The following is a 23,154-nucleotide window of genomic DNA, read 5'->3' on the forward strand; positions in this document are numbered from 1 at the left end:
ACTAAGGTGACATTGTTGTCAAATGCGTCCAAACAGGACCAACGGACTGTTATGTTGTCCTTGGCTGCAGAAGAACAAGCACCGGCAGCCGTACAACGGAGAATGAAGAATGTGTGTAGAGCAGCATGACTGTAGAAAACCACCTGAACGGTGCGCCAAGTTCATGATAAAGCACGTCTCCATATTGCAAATGTCGTAACACAGAAGTTACGCAAACTCAAGTGGGAGACACTAGAGCACCCGCGCTATAGTCCTGACCTCTGCATGTGATCATCACGCCTTCCGTGCCCTAAAATATGCTTCGAAGGATCGACGATTACTGTCGGACAAGGACGTTCAGCAGGCGTATTGGACTTCTTCAAGCAGCGGGACACGGTGTTTTGCTAAACTGGTATCTTCAACCTAGTGCGTCACTAGGATGATTGCCTCAATTCTCACGGCGATTTTGTTTGATTGCCATAGTGATCCTGGAATGCACCGCCTTCGATTGGAAAATTTTTGATCGCCCCTTATAATTCAGACTCAGATGTGTGCTATTTCCGGTATTATATGTCTGCGTCAAGGTTCTTCTTTCTTAGTCACATCTTCATCGGTAAGTTGTTTATTTATTGGACCAGTTCGATTATTAGCACAAAACCAAAAATAAGATTGAGTACAATGCCTTTTGAGCTACACAAATGGCAATCTCCTTCCTGAGGTTAACTTCACAGAGGAGCTGCCGAACATGGCGCAGCATCACGAACGGACTGAAGATTACTCAAGGTTACGAACCCCAATTCTTCAAAATTTACTGTTTTGAAAATGGTAAAATAAAAACTATATATGAGCCGTGGCGCCACTGAGTTAGTAGGCTGTTCTGTCTGGCGCCACTGGCTCAGGTGTAGTATCGACTAACCTTCGTGCGACCCCATTGCCAATATCTATGAGGAAGAGTCTGCAGCTATGGGTCGTGCCCTTAGAAGGTCTTTGCTTGCCGTTGTATATACGGGGCTCTTTGGCAGGACGGGGAAGCACGAAGTTTGGGGATTGGCGGTAGCGTCACCACAAGAACTGGTCACGAGGTCCGAGCGGCCGAAGCCACGAGCTGCGCAAGGAGGGCCTGCGCAGAGCGAAGGTACCAGAGTACTTCACCGGTGTTAGAGTCGACTACAAGCAGCAGGCCGACATCCCGTCGGTTGGTTGGCAACATTTGTGACGGACGACCGCTCGTGGCCTGGGTGACCTCTTGTACCTGGCTTTCATCGGGAGCACGCAGTAAACGCCGCGACGCACCGTGGGTCCCTGGAACTGCTTGCTGATGAGCGGTTGTAGCATTCTGTAATCCTCGTGGTGATTTGTGTCATTGTCTACCTGCCCTCCTTAATATTTTCTGATTTGTACCCGCCCCTCAGAGTTTTACTAGGTCGGCTCTTTGGTCGTAAATATAGGACGTAGTATTGTGCTAAGATACTAGTTGTCGTTTGAAAATTTGTCCCGCTATTATATTGCCTACCCTTTCTGGTTTATACCTGATCATTAATTTTCCAATGAATCAGCTCCTGCTCGTAAATGCAGCCGGAACGATTGTACTAAGGCACAGGTTGCCGTTAAACAAAACAGGGGCCTTGCGGTTAGATTTAGATGTTAACCGGTCCAGTTCTTTGATTGTGATTGCATTTCTCAGTCATTGGTTATAAATCTGAACAACCTGTCGTACTAAGCTGTGCGTTGCTGTGTTTGAAATACCGTGTCATTGTTGGTGTATGTTAGCTGGATATTTGGTTCTGCCGAGTGAGTTCTCTTGTAATAAGTGTTCACAAGTAATGTTTTAAGACGTTCCTTCAGAGCGGTCTTAATAACTGACAATCAGTTTAACTGCGAAAATATTAACAGCCAACTGTCACCACGGCTTTAATCAAAATAAGATTGTCAAAAGGGACGGGTTGAGATCCAGTCGCACCTCGGTTGCCGATGTAGTGTATCACTCGCACTCTCACACTGACGATTTAACACAGAAGTTGTGTCGCTATTAAATACTAGTGGATCCACGCCAACTTCTCCCCATGCGAGTACGTTTCTACGTTCAACGTACGGAACTTCTCCTGGGAGTAGAGTATCTTTCTTCCGATGCTCCACTACCAGATTACTGGCGTCACATTGACGATTTAACACAGAAATTGAGTCACTCTTAAACACTAATTGATCCATGCTGACCTCTCCCCAAGCGAGTGTGTTTCTCCGGTCAACGTAAAGATCTTCTCCTGTTAGTCAAGTATCTTTTTTGCGATGCAACACTTCCAGTTCGCTGTGTCCCTTGCACCCTCACATTGAAGATTTGAGAAAGAAATTGTGTCCCTGTTAAATACTAATGTATCCATGCCAACTTCTCCCAAAGCGAGTATGTTTCTAGGGCAACGCATGGAACTTCTCCTTCTGTATCCCTCGCACCCTCTCATTGACGATTTAACACAGAAATTGAGTCGCTATTAAACACTAATGGATCGATGTCGACATCTCCCCGAGACAGTTCGATTCTACAGTCAACGTGTGGAACTTCTCCTGGGAGGATGGTTGCTTTGAAGTAAACATCATTGTCATAATGTGTCCTAATCTGTTTAACCCTTAAGCACAGGTCCGAACCTTTCGACATACAGCTTTCAAATTAAAAGTTACATCATCTGTTTTGAGTAACTGAATCGCTCTTGTCCTCATTGGTGCTTATATAGTTTTCATGTGTTGCAGAAGGGCATTGAATAAGAGGGACTGTGTCCAGCGCGGTAGTGAACACCGCTGTTTCACCCGATAACGGGCGGGCTGCAGGTCCGGCCATCTTGTAATCATTGTCATATTGTTTGCTGGTTTGATTTCTTTCGTAAAGCTTATTTATCTTCAGGTTTAAGGTCGAAATAATTTTGCAAATTTGTTCATTTGTAAAAAAATTATTGTTATATATAATTAAATAAACAGATTGTGTGAAAAGAAAGTGATATTGGTGGGTCCTCCCTTTCACGTTTTCCTTAATTCCAGTAAGTACCACGTCTCCATATAAAACTGAGAACTTTCTAGCTACTAATGATGCTTTTAATCAATATACACATTATGCCTCGAAATTTCATTCGAGTAGTTACACAGACAGGACCCGAATCACTCTTTCGTAGTGTGCACCGTACGTACAATATTCGTTCCTATTTATGATTTGGCAAATTTATTTTATGTAAATTTAGTAGCCAGATACCCTTTCTGATGCCATACACATCAGTTAACCTATGGGATGGGAGTCACATGCCGACTGGCTGCAAGTCATCTAGTTTTTGTTCAGTGTGTTATCGTATTTTAAATATTTGTATGTCATGTTTTCTGACATGGGTATTGGGGACCAGCCCAGCATTCCACAAAACGAGCGCAGAAAACCACGTAAAAACCACACTCAGGCTGAGAGGTGTAAAGGCCAATCAACAGTAACCCGCCACACGGATTCTATCCAGTCTCCCACTCAAGCAAGCTAGCGCGCGGTTTTTCAAGCTATAAGAGCCGGTCGTAGACAGAACTCGAAAGAAAACAGTTATATAAAATATCACAGCCTCATTGCCCTTCCACTGACACAGCTATCATTACACGAAATCTAAACACTAGACCTTATTTTCCCTCAGTTACGAAACGCTGTAATTGACTGTGGCGGCCTCATCTGTTGGCTAAACACACACCGAGTTAAAGCAAACAGTCCGTGCTACAGTAATTCCGCCAAATGAGCGAAAGTGGGCCGCGATGAGACGCTGTGTGTGTGTGTGTGTGTGTGTGTGTGTGTGGGTAGCGCTTAGGGCCGTTCATGGCGCTGCGAAGGCCGGCGTTATTGGCGCAGCTACTGCAGTTTAATGGGGCCGGCGGAGAAGCTGCAGTCAAGTGCGACAAGGCCCGCAGAACAGCAGCTCAAAGTACTTTTGTGTGCTGAAGCAGGACTCATGTGGCTCGAGATGATTTGCGTCACACTCGGGAAATCTCGTGCTCTGCTCGAGCTTCCAATCGCCCGTGATCTAGCGACCTCGTACTATCTCGACGATGCTGGCAAGTGCAATCTACATTGACGTGACAAATGCCATAGGATAGGTATGTGCAAATATACAGACGACGGTATAAAGAGTACACAGGTATAAAAGGGCGGTGCATTGGCGGATCTGTCAGATGGACTCAGGTGATTGATGTGAAAAGGTTTTTGACGTGACTATGGCCTCACGACGGGAATTAACAGACTTTCAAGGCGGAACAGTAGTTGCTCCTAGACCCATGGGACGTTCCATTTCGAAACTGTTAGGGAATTCAGTATTTCGAGGTCCACACTCTCAAGAATGTTCCGAGAACACCAAATTTCAACCTCTAGCTCTCACTACGGACAACGCTGTGGCCGACGGCCTTCACTTAATGGCCGAGAGCAGCGGCGTCTGCGTAGAGTTGTCAGTGCTAACAGAGAAGCAACATTGAGTGAAATATCCACAAAAATCAATGTGGGACGCAGGACGAGCGTATCCTTTATGACAGTGCAGCAAAATTTGGCGTTAAGGGTCTATGACAGGAGACTACCCAAGCGAGTGCCTTTGCTAACAGCACTGCATCGCCTGCAGCGCGTGTCCTTGGTTCGTGACCATATCGATTGGACTCTTGACAACTGTAAAACAGAAATCTGGTCATATGTTTCCGATTTCAATTGGTAAGAGCTGATTGTAGGTTCGAGTGTGGCGCAGGGCCGCAGCCTCGAATCCTCCCGCGGTCAGAAAAATGGTACCGAATCCTCCCAAGCCCGCAAGGGTCTGAAAAACGATGGGGCCGAATCGTCCCGTTTGAAGCAGGTAGCAATTCTAAGCGTTATGAATACTCCAAGCAGGCAAAGGGAAGCTTATGGAGTTACAGTAGAAGATGTAAAAATTTTTCGTGTGTACTGTATGTTTAAAAGTTTTATCTTCTATCTTATTTAGATATTTATTTTTAGAAACTTGAATCATTTATGGCCTTGATTTCTTCGTAATTAATTTATTAAAATAGCAAATCATGATTTCTCAACACATATTCTATCTCATTTTATGAATTGTGGTTACATTTCCAGCAAATCTATACATACAACAAATTGATAAGTGTCCGATGTCTGAATCTAGGAGATGGTTAAGAAAATTTGAATGGTCTATAGAAGCGCCATAGATGCCAAAAATATTTTTATAATTTCTTCTGCGTGCCTCTTTATATATGTGCAAGCCCCAATGTTTGTATTTTCCGCCAGCAGCTCTGTGTTAAATGAAATTTGCATCCTTGAATGCGAATATCAGGCCAGACCTCACTTCCAGCTTTCATTATACTCTCTTCAAAGTTAGAAAACATTGTTGATGGCGAAAAGTTTAAACCTACATCACTACATTTATCAACAACACTTTGAAATACATACTGATACGACGAAGTTTTCTTGTCAGTCAATAAAGAGAAGACCAATGGAATGTAATGGCCATTAACTACCCCAAGTATTGTAAACAGCCGACGATAAAACTTTGGACAGCACTTGAACGTACCACCAGCATATATAGATTCACACTACGTTAATGTTTTAAGGTTTGCAGAGTCACAAAATATGATCACTTTTTTCTCGGTGTTATTTTCTAATAAACACTTTGTCCCGTCTGTGGTTTCCACATTCAGCGTGTTGATAACATCATGATCATGTGCAGCATTCGTCGGCAGTTTTGACAGAATTTTTCGCCTAGCTTTGTAAATAGATTTGCGAAAATTGTTGACATCTCTCGTAGTTATATCTTGCGTATCTTCTCCTTTTAGCTTCTGGTAAATTGTTTTTGACGGTCTCTCACAACTATCTTCTATGGCTTTTCTCTTTAGGTCAGAAATGATTTCTTGCCTCTGAATTTAGTTATGAGGCAATTTCTTCATGACTGTGCTCTTCTTGACACTCCACGACATACAGCTCCTCAATATAAATAGTTTTAACAAAACTTCTGCAGCCATTAATGTTGCACGTCCGTTGCGCCAGACCACACCTTTTAGCAGTTTTTGAAAACCGGAGGTGTTACCTTTTAAAACCAACATTTTCCTTCCGTTCCTACTTACCGAAACTGTAAGCTCGTCTGAGGACATGTTCACTCTACAACGATCTGCCGCGAACTGCGAAGTGGCCGCAGGCAGCTGTGGTCATCAGCGCACACAGTGCTCTGTCCCACTGTGTCAGTTCGGGAAGATTCGGTCCTGTTACCTGCTTACCTACCTGGTTTCTGGAGGATTCAGGGCTGCGCCCTGGCGCTGACCCCACGAAGCCATAGACCCAAGTTGTCAACAAGACACTGTGCAGGCTGGTGGTGGCAACACAATGAGGCTTTGTTTTCACGGAATACTTGGCTCTTGAAGACCATTTGTATACATTCATGGATTTCATGTTATCAAACAACGATGGAATTCTGATGGATGGTAATGCGCCATGTCACTGGGCCACAGTTGCTCGCGATTGGTTTGAAGAACATTGTGGGCAGCTCGAGCGAATGATACGCCCACCAAGATCGCCCGACATGAATCCCATCGAATATTTATGGAATATAATCCAGAGGTCAGTTTGTGCACAAAATCCTGCACCTGCAACATTTTCTAAATTATGGTCGACTACAGAGACAGCATGGCTCAGTATTGCTGCGGGGGACTTCCAATGACTTGACGAGGCACGTCGAGTTGCTGCACTAGGCCGGGCAAAAGAAAGTCTGACACGGTATTATGAGTTATCTCACGACTTTTGTCGCCTCAGATTATACTCCCGTGATCGTAATTGAATTCGGAGCTGTTTAGTCTACTATTTGTGAAAGAAGGAAGCAAATGCACAGGGGCGAGCAAAATATTTCCGTTTGAGGGCGTTGTTGCAACGTAGCGTGACTCCAGTGTGGGTATATAAGTACCGGCATGTAGACAGTGGACTGGTGTGGTATTCATGTCTTCCTGACGTCTGTGCGGTAAATGCGGAAATGTAAACAATGGCGACGTTATTACCAAATGAACGACTTGTTGGAGACCCCCTCAAGCCCACTTTTTAAGCAAATTGAGATTATGTTGTGATATGATAGTTGTGTATAGACGCATCTATTTGTGTGGAAACCCCTCCCTCACGTCAGCGGTAAACGGTGCCTCCAGTAGTCGGTGGAAGTTTTTGCTTGATGCAGGAACACGTCATGTCTAGGAGATGTTGGTTTTTCATCCAAAATGTAAGGTTGGCAATATAACTGGTTATTTAAATGTTTCTGGTTTCTTCCAGCATTTTTACTAGTTATACATTTCAGGCTTTGTACATCAGTTTGAAGTTAAATCGCGTCTCGCAGTGGCGAAGTCAATGTGAATATAAGAAAGAAAGGAGTGAAAAGCGTTATATACCAACGAGAACAAATAAAAGAGAAAGATTTAAGAAAAGCTTTATAAAGGTGAAACAGTTAAACCTAAAGAACAAGGTTATGATCACAGGTGAGCCATTTGCATTAACAATGCTATCAAACTACTATTGCCGGCCGAAGTGGCCGCGCGGTTCTGGCGCTGCAGTCTGGAACCGCGAGACCGCTACGGTCGCAGGTTCGAATCCTGCCTCGGGCATGGATGTGTGTGATGTACTTAGGTTAGTTAGGTTTAACTAGTTCTAAGTTCTAGGGGACTAATGACCTCAGCAGTTGAGTCCCATAGTGCTCAGAGCCATTTGAACCAAACTACTATTATTGTTTGGCTTTTGTGTTACTATTATTCATGTTACGAATACACTGACCTGTTACTGAAGGTGCAAATGGGAAATGCATTACTGCCAAATTTAACTCAGACGTCTTGATGGAATTATATTCCAAGTTCTTGCGTTTCAGCAGAAAAAATGAGCAAGATGGTTACTTACAGAGCGCAATAGAAGTCTGGAAACGCATATCCAACTGGCGCAAAATTGTTAACTGAAAACTACACAGTTTTCCAGTTCATGAATCACACTACACAAGTGGAGAGTACAAATACTTGGCTTCAATTCTTAATGTGTAAAAGATGTGGTCTCTGTTTCAATCGGAATACCCTGAAGTGGAACTTAACGGATTGGTATTACTGGAAAATATTTAATGCAAATTTCAGTTTGAAGTATGTCCTGTTTGCAAAGAATTAAGTTTGAAAATAAAAAAGTCCTACCTTAAAAAATGACAATGCAAAGCGTGTGGCCGCAGCCGAAAGAAGACCTGGAAAGTTCCACAAGACAATTGATGCAGAACAAGTGCAGAGATTCTGAAGAAGTCGCCACATTTGCATTGATTACATGTAAAATCTGATACTTCCTGTTATTCTCATTCAAGACACATTCTATTTGCGTCTGCTTACTTAAAATGTCTTAAAAATATGTGATTCAAAATCTAGGAAGTCTGTATTCTACACATACGATTAAACAACAGCTAAAAATAGGCCCAATGACGTTTGCTCCTTTATCTTAAATTCTATAAATGAATATGTTGCCAAAATTCCAGCATTTCCTTTTTTTCTCTGACGACTGCGCTGGCGAAAACAAAAGTCATCATGTAATCAGTCTCATGTTGAGATTGATAGCCAAAGGAAGATCTGATTCAGTCCATTCCTTATCACGGGGCACAGCTATCTGCCCTGTGACAGGGAGTTCAGAGTTGTGAAGAGAAACCTGAAAAAGACCCATAGAGTGTACTTGCTATTGCAGTATACAGAAGTAATGATCTCTTCTAGTCTTAACACAGGTTTCAGAGTACACATGGTGGATAAAGAAGAAATTCGTGACTTCAAATCGTGGTGGCCAGCGCATTGCAAGAAGAATGTGGTGTCTGTAGAATTACAAGGAATAAAAATTCCTCGAGAAACAAAGCAGCATTTTTCAATTTCAGACTTTATGGAGTTTTCATACAGCAAACTTACTCTTGGTGTGGTGAAAACTCGAACGTTGTTTGGTGAGTTGCGGGAACATACCTTCAGACTTGCAGACGGAGAGCAATTCCAGATTTTCCATTTGAAGTGCCAATGATTATTGACAAAAAATGACAAATTTAAAAAAAATTCAGATCTTACCTGTCACATTCCTAAGAAATTCAGCGATTCTACAATAATTTATATTCTCAACCCACGTATGTGGATAAACAAAAATGACTAATATAATACTATGGTGAAATATGTATTGATAGTAATGGATTTTAGATAAAAAATTTTAATTCACTTAAATATGTCTACATTTGTTACAGGAATCCTCGACGTCCGACAAATTTAACAATTTATACCTCCGCAGTGAATATTAAATGAACATTCAAAAGTTGAGGAAATTATGTACATCACATGAAGTTAACATAGATTAAATTATAACACTGCGTGAAGAATTATCTAGTATTTTCCTTCTTCTAAAACAAAAATCTCTCTTATTGGACATGAAGGGTTTCTGCAGTATGTTGTCGTTGTTGTGGTCTTCAGTCCTGAGACTGGTTTGATGCAGCTCTCCATGCTACCCTATCCTGTGCAAGCTTCTTAATCTCCCAGTACTGCATCCTACATCCATCTGTATCTGCTTAGTGAATTCATCTCTTGGTCTCCCTCTATGATTTTTACCCTCCACGCTGCCCTCCAATTTGTGATCCCTTGATCCCTCAGAACATGTCCTACCAACCGGTCCCTTGTTCTAGTCAAGTTGTCCCACAAACTCCTCTCCAAATCTATTCAATACCTCCTCATTAGTTATGTGATCTACCCATCTAATCTTCAGCATTTTTCAGTAACACCACATTTCGAAAGCTTCTATTCTCTTCTTCTCCAAACTATTTATCGTCCATGTATCACTTCCATACATGGCTACACTCCATACAAATACTTTCAGGAACAACTTCCTGACACTTAAATCTATACTCGATGTCAACAAATTTCTCTTCTTCAGAAACGCTTTCCTTGCCATTGCCAGTCTACATTTGTATCTTCTCTACTTCGACCATCATCAGTTATTTTGCTCCCCAAATAGCAAAACTCCTTTACTACTTTAAGTGTCTCATTTCCTAATCTAATTCCCTCAGCATCACCCGACTTAATTCGACTACATTCCATTATCCTTGTTTTGCTTTTGTTGATGTTCATCTTATATCCTCCTTTCAAGACACTGTCCATTCCGTTCAACTGCTCTTCCAAGTCCTTTGCTGTCTCTGACAGAATTACATCTACATCTACATCTACGTCCATACTCCGCAAGCCACCTGACGGTGTGTGGCGGAGGGTACCTTCAGTACCTCTATCGGTTCTCCCTTCTATTCCACTCTCGTATTGTTCGTGGAAAGAAGGACTGTCGGTATGCCTCTGTGTGGGCTCTAATCTCTCTGGTTTTATCCTCATGGTCTCTTCGCGAGATATACGTAGGAGGGAGCAATATACTGCTTGACTCTTCGGTGAAGGTATGTTCTCGAAACTTCAATAAAAGCCCGTACCGAGCTACTGAGCGTCTCTCCTGCAGAGTCTTCCACTGGAGTTTATCTATCATCTCCGTAACGCTTTCGCGATTACTAAATGATCCTGTAACGAAGCGCGCTGCTCTCCGTTGGATCTTCTCTATCTCTTCTATCAACCCTATCTGGTACGGATCCCACACTGCTGAGCAGTATTCAAGCAGTGGGCGAACAAGCGTACTGTAACCTACTTCCTTTGTTTTCGGATTGCATTTCCTTAGGATTCTTCCAATGAATCTCAGTCTGGCATCTGCTTTACCGACGATCAACATTATATGATCATTCCATTTTAAATCACTCCTAATGCGTACTCCCAGATAATTTATGGTATTAACTGCTTCCAGTTGCTGACCTGCTATTTTGTAGCTAAATGATAAAGGATCTATCTTTCTGTATATTCGCAGCACATTACACTTGTCTACATTGAGATTCAATTGCCATTCCCTGCACCATGCGTCAATTCGCTGCAGATCCTCCTGCATTTCAATACAATTTTCCATTGTTACAACCTCTCGGTACACCACAGCATCATCTGCAAAAAGCCTCAGTGAACTTCCGATGTCATCCACCAGGTCATTTATGTATATTGTGAATAGCAACGGTCCTATGACACTCCCCTGCGGCACACCTGAAATCACTCTTACTTCGGAAGACTTCTCTCCATTGAGAATAACATGCTGCGTCCTGTTATCTAGGAACTCCTCAATCCAATCACACAATTGGTGTGATAGTCCATATGCTCTTACTTTGTTCATTAAACGACTGTGGGGAACTGTATCGAACGCCTTGCGGAAGTCAAGAAACACGGCATCTACCTGTGAACCCGTGTCTATGGCCCTCTGAGTCTCGTGGACGAATAGCGCGAGCTGGGTTTCACATGACCGTCTTTTTCGAAACCCATGCTGATTCCTACAGAGTAGATTTCTAGTCTCCAGAAAAGTCATTATACTCGAACACAATACGTGTTCCAAAATTCTGCAACTGATCGACGTTAGAGATATAGGTCTATAGTCATCGGCGAAACTCAAAGTTTTTATTTCTTCTCCATGGATTTTAATACCTACTCCGGATTTTTCTTTTGTTTCCTTTACTGCTTGCTCAGTATACGGATTGAATAACATCGGGGAGAGGCTACAACCCTGTCTCACTCCCTTCCCAACCACTGCGTCCCTTTCATGTCCCTCGACTCTTATAACTGCCATGTGGTTTCTGTACAAATTGTAAATAGCCTTTCGCTCCCTGTATTTTATCCATGTCACCTTTAGAATTTGAAAGAGAGTATTCCAGTCGACATTGTCAAAAGCTTTCACTAAGTCTTCAAATGCTAGAAACGTAGGTTTGCCTTTCCTTAATCTATCTTCTAAGATAAGTCGTAAGGTCAGTATTGCCTCACGTGTTCCAATATTTCTACGGAATCCAAACTGATCTTCCCCGAGATCGGCTTCTACCAGTTTTTTCCATTCGTCTGTAAAGAATTCGAATTAGTATTTTGCAGCTGTGACTTATTTAACTGATAGTTCGGTAATTTTCACATCTGTCAAGACCTGCTTTCTTTGGGATTGGAATTATTATATTCTTCTTGAAGTCTGAGGGTAGTTGGCCTGTGTCATATATCTTGCTCACCAGATGGTAGAGTTTTGTCAGGACTGGCTCTTCCAAGGCTGTCAGTAGTTCTAATGGAATGTTGTCTACTCCTGGGGCCTTGTTTCGACTTAGATCTTTCAGTGCTCTGTCAAACTCTTCACGCAGTATCATATCTCCCATTTCATCTTCATCTACATCCTCTTCCATTTCCATAATATTCTCCTCAAGTACATCGCCCTTGTATAGACCCTCTATATACTCCTTCCACCGTTCTGCTTTCCCTTCTTTGTTTAGAACTGGGTTTCCATCTTTTCTCCAAAGGTACCTTTAATTTTCCTGTAGGCAGTACCTATCTTACCCCTGGTGAGACAAGCCTCTACATCCTTACATTTGTCCTCTAGCCATGTCTGCTTAGCCATTTTGCACTTCCTGTCAATCTCATTTTTAAGACGTTTGTATTCCTTTTTGCCTGCTTCATTTACTGCATTTTTATATTTTCTCCTTTCATCAATTAAATTTAATATTTCTTCTGTTATCCAAGGATTTCTACTAGCCCAGGTCTTTTTACCTACTTGATCCTCTGCTGCCTTCACTACTTCATCCGTCAGAGCTACCCATTCTTCTTCTACTGTACTTCTTTCCGTATTCCTGTCAATTGTTCCCTTATGCTCTCCCTGAAACTCTGTACAACCTCTGGTTCTTTCAGTTTATCCAGGTCCCATCTCCTTAAATTTCCACCTTTTTGCAGTGCCTTCAGTTTTAATCTACAGTTCATAACCAATAGAGTCCACATCTGCCCCTGGAAATGTCTTACAATTTAAAACCTGGTTCCTAAATCTCTGTCTTACCATTATATAATCTATCTGATACCTTCTAGTATCTCCAGGATTCTTCCACGTATACAACCTTCTTTTATGATTTTTGAACTAAGTGTTAGCTATGATTAAGTTATGCTCTGTGCAAAATTCTACCAGACAGCTTCCTCTTTCATTTCTTCCCCCCCAATCCATATTCACCTGCTATGTTTCCTTCTCTCCCTTTTCCTACTGACGAATTCCAGTCACCCATGACTATTAAATTTTCGTCTCCCTTCACTACCTGAATAATTTCTTTTATCTCATCATACGTTTCATCAATTTCTTCATAATCTGCAGAGCTAGTTGGCATATAAACTTGTACTACTGTAGTAGGCTTGGTCTTTGTGTCTATCTAGGCCACAATAATGTGTTCACTATGCTGTTTGTAGTAGCTTACCCGCACTCCTATTTTTTTATTCATTTTTAAACCTACTCCTGCATTACCCCGATTTTGTATTTATAACCCTGTATTCACCTGACCAAAAGTCTTGTTCCTCCTGCCACCGAACTTCACTAACTCCCACCATATCTAACTTTAACCTATCCATTTCCCTTTTTAAATTTTCTAACCTACCTGCCCGATTAAGGGATCTGACATTCCACGCTCCGATCCGTAGAACACCAGTTTTCTTTCTCCTGATAACGACGTCCTCTTGAATAGCCCCCGCCAGGAGATCCGAAGGGGGAACTATTTTACCTCCGAAATATTGTACCCAAGAGGACGCCATCATCATTTAACCATACAGTAAAGCTGCATGCCCTTGGGAAAAATTACGGCTGTAGTTTCCCCTTGCATTCAGCCGTTCGCAGTACCAGCACAGCAAGGCCGTTTTGGTGAGTGTTACAAGGCCATATCAGTCAATCATCCAGGCTGTTGCCCCTACAACTGCTGAAAAGGCTGCTGCCCCTCTTCAGGAACCACACCTTTGTCTGGCCTCTCAACAGATACCCCTCCGTTGTGGTTGCACCTAAAGTACGGCCACCTGTATCGCTGAGGCACGCAAGCCTCCCCACCAACGGCAAGGTTCATTGTTCATGGGGGTATAAGCGGTTCAAATGCATGGAAACAGGACCGGCGTGCTGCTATTCTTTTGTTGGCTGCCAAAGGACACATGCCAGTAAACATCCATTGGAGAATGAAAAATATATATAGGACATCATATCCGTCGGAAAGCACCGTTGTGGAATAGTGTGCCAAGTTCCAAGCTGGTCGCGGTTCGACACAAGACGCTGGTCGATCTGGGAGAAAGCCTCATCCAACTCAAGTGGGAGCCAGTCGAGCACCCACGCTATAGTCCTGGTCTCTACCCATGCTACCAAGACGCCTTCGGCCCCTTACAAAGCGCCTTGAAGGGTCGACGACTCCTGTCGGATGAGAATGTACAGGAGGCAGTTAACAACTTTTTCATCTTCAACCCGGTACGTCGGTGGAATAATTGCCTCATTGCACACGTCGATAATACTTGATTGGCATATCGATTCTGGACTGTAAAGCCTTCGAACGGAAACTTTTTTATGACTTTTATATTAATCCGCTACGAATTTTAATAACAAAAGTAACTGAGAAAAACGAACGCAGGTCTAGGACCTAGATCAAGCATAAAAACAGCAACCAATAAACAATAACGTATCGTAATTCGTGATCCTGTCCCACATCTAGCACCGTCTGTTCTTGCTACCTACAAGAGTAGGACTAAGCATTGTTAAAGCACTATGGATGATAATAATAAATACAAATGAACCTGCAAATCGAGGGCTGCACTACCTTCTGGGGTTCAGGTCATAACGTGAAAGCAGCAATAAACACATAAAAAATTTTCACTGATGATTCGATCTAGTTCTCGATCTTTCTCTGAGCCTGCTATCTAACACCGTCGGATAGCACCCCATCCACGAAGGGTCTTGCCGCTGTAATTTAATCTCGCAATTGTAATTTAAGTCAGTTAATTATTTATTTCGCTTTCAGTCATGTAATTCCTGCTTCATTTTCTTCCCTGTATCATATGAATGTTACCACCTTATTTTAAAGCTGATTAGAAACTCATAGCTCACGGGTTATTCCAACTCGCAACCCACTTGGTACTGTTACAGTCTCTAATAACCGAACAAAATAATAATTCATCGTGTACTGAAATGAGACCCAATTAACGTTTTTGAAGGAAAATTTTCATCATTCACTATTTGTTGGCTTCACTTACAAGCCACCATAAATGTTTTTACAGTCTCATAATACTACATGAGAACTGTTGCTCTTGGAAATTTCTTTAAATAGGAAAAGAGTTAGCACAATTGTGAAATTTAATGCTATATGCTTCTCGGATGCTACTCGCACAATATAATTTGGCTCATTTCTGAGAGCTGAAGCATCTGTGGATGTCGGTATGGAATCTTTTCGCCCATTGCGAGCCATAGTTACTATACAACTCAATACGCCATAGCACTGCAGAAGGCACTGTGAATTCCTGGATGCTGTATGCTCCACAGAAGAGAGGCGTGGCATACATAAAAGAAAGGTTCAAGAGTGAGATTAAAATTCAAGGTGAAGAGGTATCAATGATAAAATTCGCAAATGACGTTTCTGTCCTCACTGAAAGTACAGAAGAATTATAGGACGTGTAGAGACGACAAGTCTAATGAGCACAGAATACGGATTGAGAGTAAATCGAAGAATGACGTAAGTAATAAGAAGTAGCAGAAATGAGAACTGCGAGTTGTTGATGTTAAGAAATTCTGCTACCTAGGCAGCAAAATAACCCATGATTAACAGACAATGAGTTCATAAAAATCGGACCAGCACTGGCAAAGAGTGCATTTTTGTCCAAGAGGACTCTACTAGTAATAATTTGTGGAAGAAATTTCTGAGAATGCACATTAGAAGCACACCATTGTATGGTAGTGAAACATGGACTGTGGGAAAACTGGAACAGGAGATACTCAAGCGTCTGAGTTGTGGTGCTACAGAAGAATGTTGAAATTAGATGGACTGATAACGTGAGGAATAAGTAGGTTCTCTACAGAATCCGTGAGAAAAGAAACACTGCCAAGAAGAAGTGACAGTATGATAGGACACCTGTTAAGATATCAGGGGATAACTTCCACGGCACTAGAGGGATCTGTAGATGGTAAAATCTGTAGAGGGTGTCAGAGATTGGTGTGCATACGGCAAATAATTGAAGACATATGCTGCAAGCGCTACTCTGAGCTGAAAGGGTGGCACAGGAGAGTAATTCGTGGCGGGCCGTATCAAACCAGTCAGAAGACTGTGACACAAAAGAAAGTCTCCTAAACCCGCAGCTGCCTGTAAGCTACGGATGATCGCCTGCTTACGCTCCTAGCAACCCCTGCCAAAGTTTTATTGTACGTATAGTAATTTCTAACGTATGGCTTGCATCGGCGAGTCAGATGTCATCTGACTGTGTCTTACTGCTGCGGCGTGTTGGGAAATCTCGGGCCCATTCGACCACGAGTATCGCCTGACCAGTCCTACGTCAAATGCAGCGCAGGAGCTCGTGAGACCCGGCTCCTATTATAATGTCGCGCGTGGACAGATCTTGCGTCTTCTGGCTGCTGCGGTCGAAGGTCGTTTGCACGCTACGCTGGCGGCCGGAGAAAATGCAACCGCAACGATGGTAATGTCGGCTGTGTCTAGGCCTGCCCCGGAGACCTGAACCCATATTTTTTTTTGCGCAACTAAATTCGTGCCGTGAAACCTGAAACAGAAATGGCGAAATATCTTGCGATGTTGAGCAGTATCCGCTCTCTGAAAGCGATGTAATCCCAGGCAGTCTTCAACACAGAAGATGTAGCTTGGACCCCACAGTATACCTAAAAACCCACACACACTGACAGTTACTTACACTGGGCTTTAAATCACCAACCAGGACAGGAGTGTGGTGTTATACAAACTCCAGAGGATGGAATATCTCACCAACGTGTTGCTGAAGAATAGATATTCATTCGCTGAGATAAAGAGAGCGTTTAGACAGCCACGAGAAGATGATAACGATGCGCAGGCGTTCGAAAAATCTAAGATTTTCCTCCCATTTAAGAAAGGCGTTAACTGATCGCATAGGAAAAATCTTGTAACGGAAAATAGTTATAATCTACAAACCCAGGTGGAATATAGAAGAACATCTGACGCCGGCCTAACATGTTCTCGAAGCGCTAGAGAAAGTAGGAATTTTCATGATTCCTTTTAGTTATAGTTATCACGAAAAGAGTGGTCGAAAAATAACAACACAAAGGCAACTGTAGAAGAGGAGAAAGACGCACATCAGGTGCTGCGGAACATGCTTTGCACCCAGGAGACTAAGAATCGATGTGATACTACTTAGGTATTGCCAGCCAAAGCGCACACTATGAAGGATGTACAGGGAGGCCATACATCCCAGTGACTTAAATCGGAAGGCGGAAAGTGTGAAACTAAATTATACCTTGTTTCATGTGATGAAGAACACTCGTGCCACTCTTCCACCATAGACAGATGTGAAGATAATTTCCAAAGTTATCCCAAGAAAGTGTGATGGGTCCATTAACGTTTATTATGCGTATAAATGATCTAGTAGAAAGCGTTGGAAGCTGTTGAAGACTGTCTGCGCATGTTGATGTTGTCTATAAGAAAATAGAAACGACAGAAGACAGTATCGGTTTGCAGAATGACCTGCAGAGGATAGATGGATGGTGCAGGCTCTGGCATCTCACCACGAACGTAAATAAATGTAAATTATTGCGCATACACAGGAAAAGAAATCCAATAGCGTACAATTGCACTATTGATGACAAATTGGTGGGGACAGAATCTCCCGTAAAATATCTAGGACTAACTATCCAGACAAACCTTAAGTGAATGACCACATAAAACAAATAGTAGGAAAATCAGATGCCCGACTGAGATTTGTATGAAGAATCTTAGCTTATCCATGAAGGAAGTGGATTACGAGGCACTTGTTCGACTGATTCTTGAGTGTTGTTCATCAGTCTGGCACACTTACCAGGTCGTACTGGTAGAAGAAATAGAGAAACTCCAACGAAAAGTGGCACGCTTCACCATGAGATCGTTTAGTCGACGCGAGAGTCTTACAGAGATGCTCACCAAACACCAGTGCCACACGTTATAAGAGAAACGCTGCACACCACGGAAGATTTACTAATTGAAATTTCGAGTGAGCATTTTCCGGGAAGGATCGGATACATATTACTTCCTCCCACATACATCTCACGAGATGACCACGACAAGAAAATTCGAGAAATTGGAGCTAATAAAGAGGCTTACCGACAATCATCCTTCACACTTGCCACTCGTGTGCGGAAAAGGGAAGGAGGGTTCTATTAGTGGTACCACACGTACTCTCCCCCACACACTGTTAGTTAGCTTGCGGAGTGTGGTATAGATGTCAATGTAGTTGTAGGGTGACAGCAGTAGCTTACGACAGCAACCGACAGTGCCCAGTTGCGCCCTAGTTTTCAGAACATGTGACGTCACGCCTCTGCCCGTGAGCACTCAGAAATGGAATTTTATTTCAGTCTTTAGCGAGCCAGGGTGTGTATCGGATCTTCGAAGAAGCTACAGTCCCGCTTTCAGACGTCCTCCGCAGACGAGGACGGAGCGTTGGGTTTCCACAAAATAATATCCTGGAACATTCAATCACTATGTTTACCCGGGGCACCAAAAAACCGGATTTTGTAAACCAATTTTATAATACCGTTTGTATTTGGCCATGTAAACATTTCAAAACTGATTCTGGAAATCAGTTTCTAGCTGCCGGTTTTCCGCTTTCACAGTCGAGTTTCGCTCCCATGTACACGCACAATCGCTTTTGAAACGTGCTTTGCCGCCCGGGGTGGCCAAGCGGTTCTAGGCACTACGTCTGGAACCGCGCGACCACTACGGTCGCAGGTTCGAATCCTGCCTCGGGTATGGATGTGTGTGATGTCCTTAGGATAGTTAGGTTTAAGTAGTTGTAGGGGACTGATGACCTCAGATGTTAAATCCCATAGTGCTCAGAGCCATTTAAACCATATGAAACGTGCTTTGTTTGTCAGGGTACGTCTTGTTTTTAAAATATTCGACCAATAAGGACTGAGTGACTTTTTGTGCAGAGAAGGAAAAGCAGAGATATTAGACTGAGCATGAAACTCTGTATCTTCAATATTCAAGGAAAGAGTAGTGGTTGTGCTGACTAAATCAGAAACTGGAACAGTTGTTTTCCAGACGCCATATTTAACCGGGCTAGCAAATCCGCTTCAAATCTTAATATGTAAACACGATAGCGAAAACCGGTTTCCGAAATTCGGTTTCCGTCTTTCGGGAGATGTGTTGCATTTAAACGTAATCACTAAGAGCGAGGTGTGCCGCAGGAACGGCGCACTACAAACATTTCTTTGTCACTACGAGGCGATGCTCATAAAGTGAACCATTAGCCAACAGTTTACGGGTACGTATTTCAATTCATTAAATTTTCAGGAGGGAAGTAACATTTCTCAATTAGTCACGCCACTCCCTTTCCCCCAGTCTGCATGAACGGTGTTTTCTCAAGTTCCTCTTTCCCTCTTCCTACACCCTTTCTCTCATGACAATTGATGATGATGAAGAGAGAAGGGAGAGGGTAAAACTGGTGCTGGCACACGTCACCATTCGACGTACGAATCACCATCAACTGTGTTACATGCCCTCATTTCGTGAGACGCTGTGGTGAGGTGCAAGGACTCTTGGTCAGGGACTTTACGCCGTCATCCCTTCTCTCCTCCACTGTAAAGTACTGGAAGGGAAAATTTCATCCACCACCAGAATTCGAACCAGATTACTTCGAAGTCAGGCGTTACAGCACAGGCGTGCGTTAGCGACTTTGCCCACGGAGTATAGTGTGACTTGAACAGCAGTGAATGTAGTCAGCAAAACAACTGACGATGGCCGAAGCAGAGAGGATATAAAATGCAGACTGGCTGTAGCACGAAAAGTATTTCTGAGAAAGATGAATTTGTTAACATGTGATGCAAATTTATGTGTTTGGAAGTCTTCTCTAAAGGCATTTGTATGGCGTGTACCGTTCTACAGAAGTGGAAATTGAGCGATAAGCAACGGGGAGTGCAAACTTTTGAAATGTGTTGCTACACAAGAACGCTAAAGATTAAATGGGTAGATCAAGTAACTAATGAAGTGGTACTGATTCGAATCGGGGAAAAAGAAATTTATGGCATGACATAACGACTGCACCGGCAGTTTTATTGATCGCATCAGGATGGGAAATCCACGACCTGATTTGTTGGCTTAACTCAGGTATATCATCGTAATAGCGCTCTGAAGCCCATACATTTATTTCAGAATCGATCCATAACCCTTCCAAGAAAGTAGGCAAGTTTGCGAATAAAACAGGATGAGACAGCTAAGACAGGCCACCCTAAATATACCCCTAAAGGATAAATATATCCAGGTGCGGTTTTCGCCAAGTTATAGCGGACAGTATGGCGAATTTCCTGACGTTCGGAAGTAACTTTTGTCGTTTGTAGGTGCCGAATTACGATACCGACTTTGCGTTTTTCTAGTGAAACTGGACAGTTTCCCTGTGGTTTTTTAAAGAAGCTTATAACAGTACTATAGCAGATAACATGAATGGGACATGACTTGATCAAATTGTATCAAGATAACAGCGTCGCAAACCATTGTCCTGCAGTCAGGAGAAGAGGTCCAGAAAAGCCTGCCTTGTTATGCCAAATGTAAGTGAACAAGTATCTTGGTATGGTTCTTGTATTTATTAGCAGGGCTGTCATACAAAGAGCTCTTCATGTTGGTCTTGAGTATTTCTATACACTATAAAATGACTGTGGAAAAACAATACTGCTCACTGAAGTAGTAATTTGAACCCGTTAGCAAAACCCTTTGCACGTGTCAGCACCAAACAGACAGGGATTATAAGTGAGGAGCAGAAGAACGTACTAACAAGAGACGAAACGAGCTACATAAAAATCTGTACATTTAACGGAGGTTTAGGGACTCTTTTCGACAGACATAAACAAAATAAGCACAGTATTGTAGACGAAATTGGTGATGTATTAGTGGAAAATGTGACAGAACCTGATTGCCAGAAAGACTTTAGCAACCAAGTTGAAGTCGAGTCTTGTTCTGGGGAAGAAGAAAGTACAGAAGTTGCAGAATTACGGGATGTCAGTGAATAAGAAACACTAGCGTCTATAAATGACGACATTTGTGAGACTCTAAGAGAGAGGCAGGGAAATGGTGACCAAAATGGGGCCAGTCAATTAATTGTGAAAAAAAGGAAGAGAGAGAGGAAAGGGGGAATGGCGAAACACCGGAAAAAATTTTGAGCTGTCATTAGTGGACAGAATAGGTAGTTTGGGAAAGGAAAGTAATTCCGCAAAAACCTATATAGTTTTTGGAAACAGGGAAGATTTCGACAGAAGGGAGGTTGTGAAAGATTTGTTGGAGGAGGGTTCTGACATTAGCAATGAAAGGAAGGTGTTGAGTTAGCCAGTAAATAGTTTGCAAGCGTGTAACGAAGAAGTACAGTGTTTAGCAGATAGTGGCAGTGATTTACGTGCTGTGAGTAAAAGTTGGTTATAATCGTTTGCCAAATAGAAATGAACTTGTAATAATGCCAGTAATGGGGGTGCAGACAATTGTAGCTACAGGAAAAGTTAAAAAAACCAGTTAAACACGAAGTTCTGTTGCCAGTAAAAATAAATGGTTTGCAAGTACTCCATAATTTCCTTATAATCCATGATCTAGGTATAAAAATGCTAATTGGCTTAGATTTCTGCTAACCAGTACAAAGGGAGATTACATTTCAATGAAAATGTAGTAATTTTTGAAATAAGTGGGGAAGATGTGGTTGTACCATTTTTTCGAAAAAATTATTTGACCAAAGAGGAAGTAGCCAGTAAACCATTTGGGTATCGTAGAAGGATGGAAGATTTAGAGGGCTACAATGAGTATGGCGATGATGTGGGTGTGGACCCTGAGGAAATGAAAGTGGTACAAGGATGAATAGAACAAAAAGTAAGACAGGTGCCAGACTTACAGGAGCATCAAAGGGACAAACTAAAAGAAGTGCTACTAGATCACAAAAATGTTTTCTCTGATCAACCTGGCTTAGTCAAGGAATATGAATGCTACTTAAATATAAAAGATGACGACCCTTTTCTCAAAAAACCAATACCTATCGCTGAACGACACAGGGAAGCTGTTAGAGATCTGATACAGAATATGATTAAATGGGGAATTGTTGCAAATGCTGTGAGTGTATATAACAATCCGGTGACTGTAGTAACTAGAAAAGGTGGATCCGTAAGATTAGTGCTGGTCGCTAGGGCTTTAAATAAAGTAGTGTTAGCAGAAAGTGAACGGCCAGAAAACATCGATGAGCTACTGCAAAAATTTAAGCGATCTAATTATTTTACATACTTGGACGTGACGTGTGGTTATTGGAATCTGCCATTGGCCCATGAATCTAGAAAATATACTGCTTTTTTATTTGAAGGCAGATGTTATCAATATAAGGATTTGGTTTAAATACAAGTGTACGTGCATTTGTCAGAGCTATGTCACAAATGTTGGGGTATGAACTGCTTAAGAAAATAACAGTGTATGTAGATGATGTTTTAATATCGGCTGCCACATGGGAAGAGCTCTGTTGAAAAAGGGAGGGGGCGGGGTGTGAAAATTGAAGTTGGAAGAAACTGATTTTGCTAAGAAAGAATTAAAATTTTTAGTTCACATTGTTAGTGGGAAAGGGGTAATGACAGACCCAGAAAAATTATAGGCTATTCAGGCATACAAAGCTCCGGATAGTAAAAAGAAATTAAAAGGGATGTTTGGATTATATGGATTTTACGGGTGTTTTGTACCAGGGCAATTATTTAACGCATCATGTTAAAGAAATCTGTTGAAAAAAGATGTACCATACAAATGGACCAATGAATGTCACATTGCATTTGAACTAAAGAACGCGTTATGTGAAAGCCAAATACTTCATCATCTCGATTTTTCCAAATCTTTTTGCTTAATGGCAGATGCATGTGGATACGGTATTGCAGTAGAGCTGTTTCAAGTGTATGAAGAAGGAGGCGAAGAGATTTATAAAACTACTGCATTTGCAAGCAGATCGTTGCAACAATCTGAGAAAAATTATTGCATTTCGGAACAAGAGGCGTTAGCGATCATTTTTGGCTTGGAAAATTTAAAACATTACCTGTTGGGACACAAAATAGTTGTATACAGCGACCATAGGGTGTTGACATACACT

Source organism: Schistocerca piceifrons, chromosome 6 (assembly GCF_021461385.2).
Source record: "Schistocerca piceifrons isolate TAMUIC-IGC-003096 chromosome 6, iqSchPice1.1, whole genome shotgun sequence".
NCBI lineage: Eukaryota > Metazoa > Arthropoda > Insecta > Orthoptera > Acrididae > Schistocerca > Schistocerca piceifrons.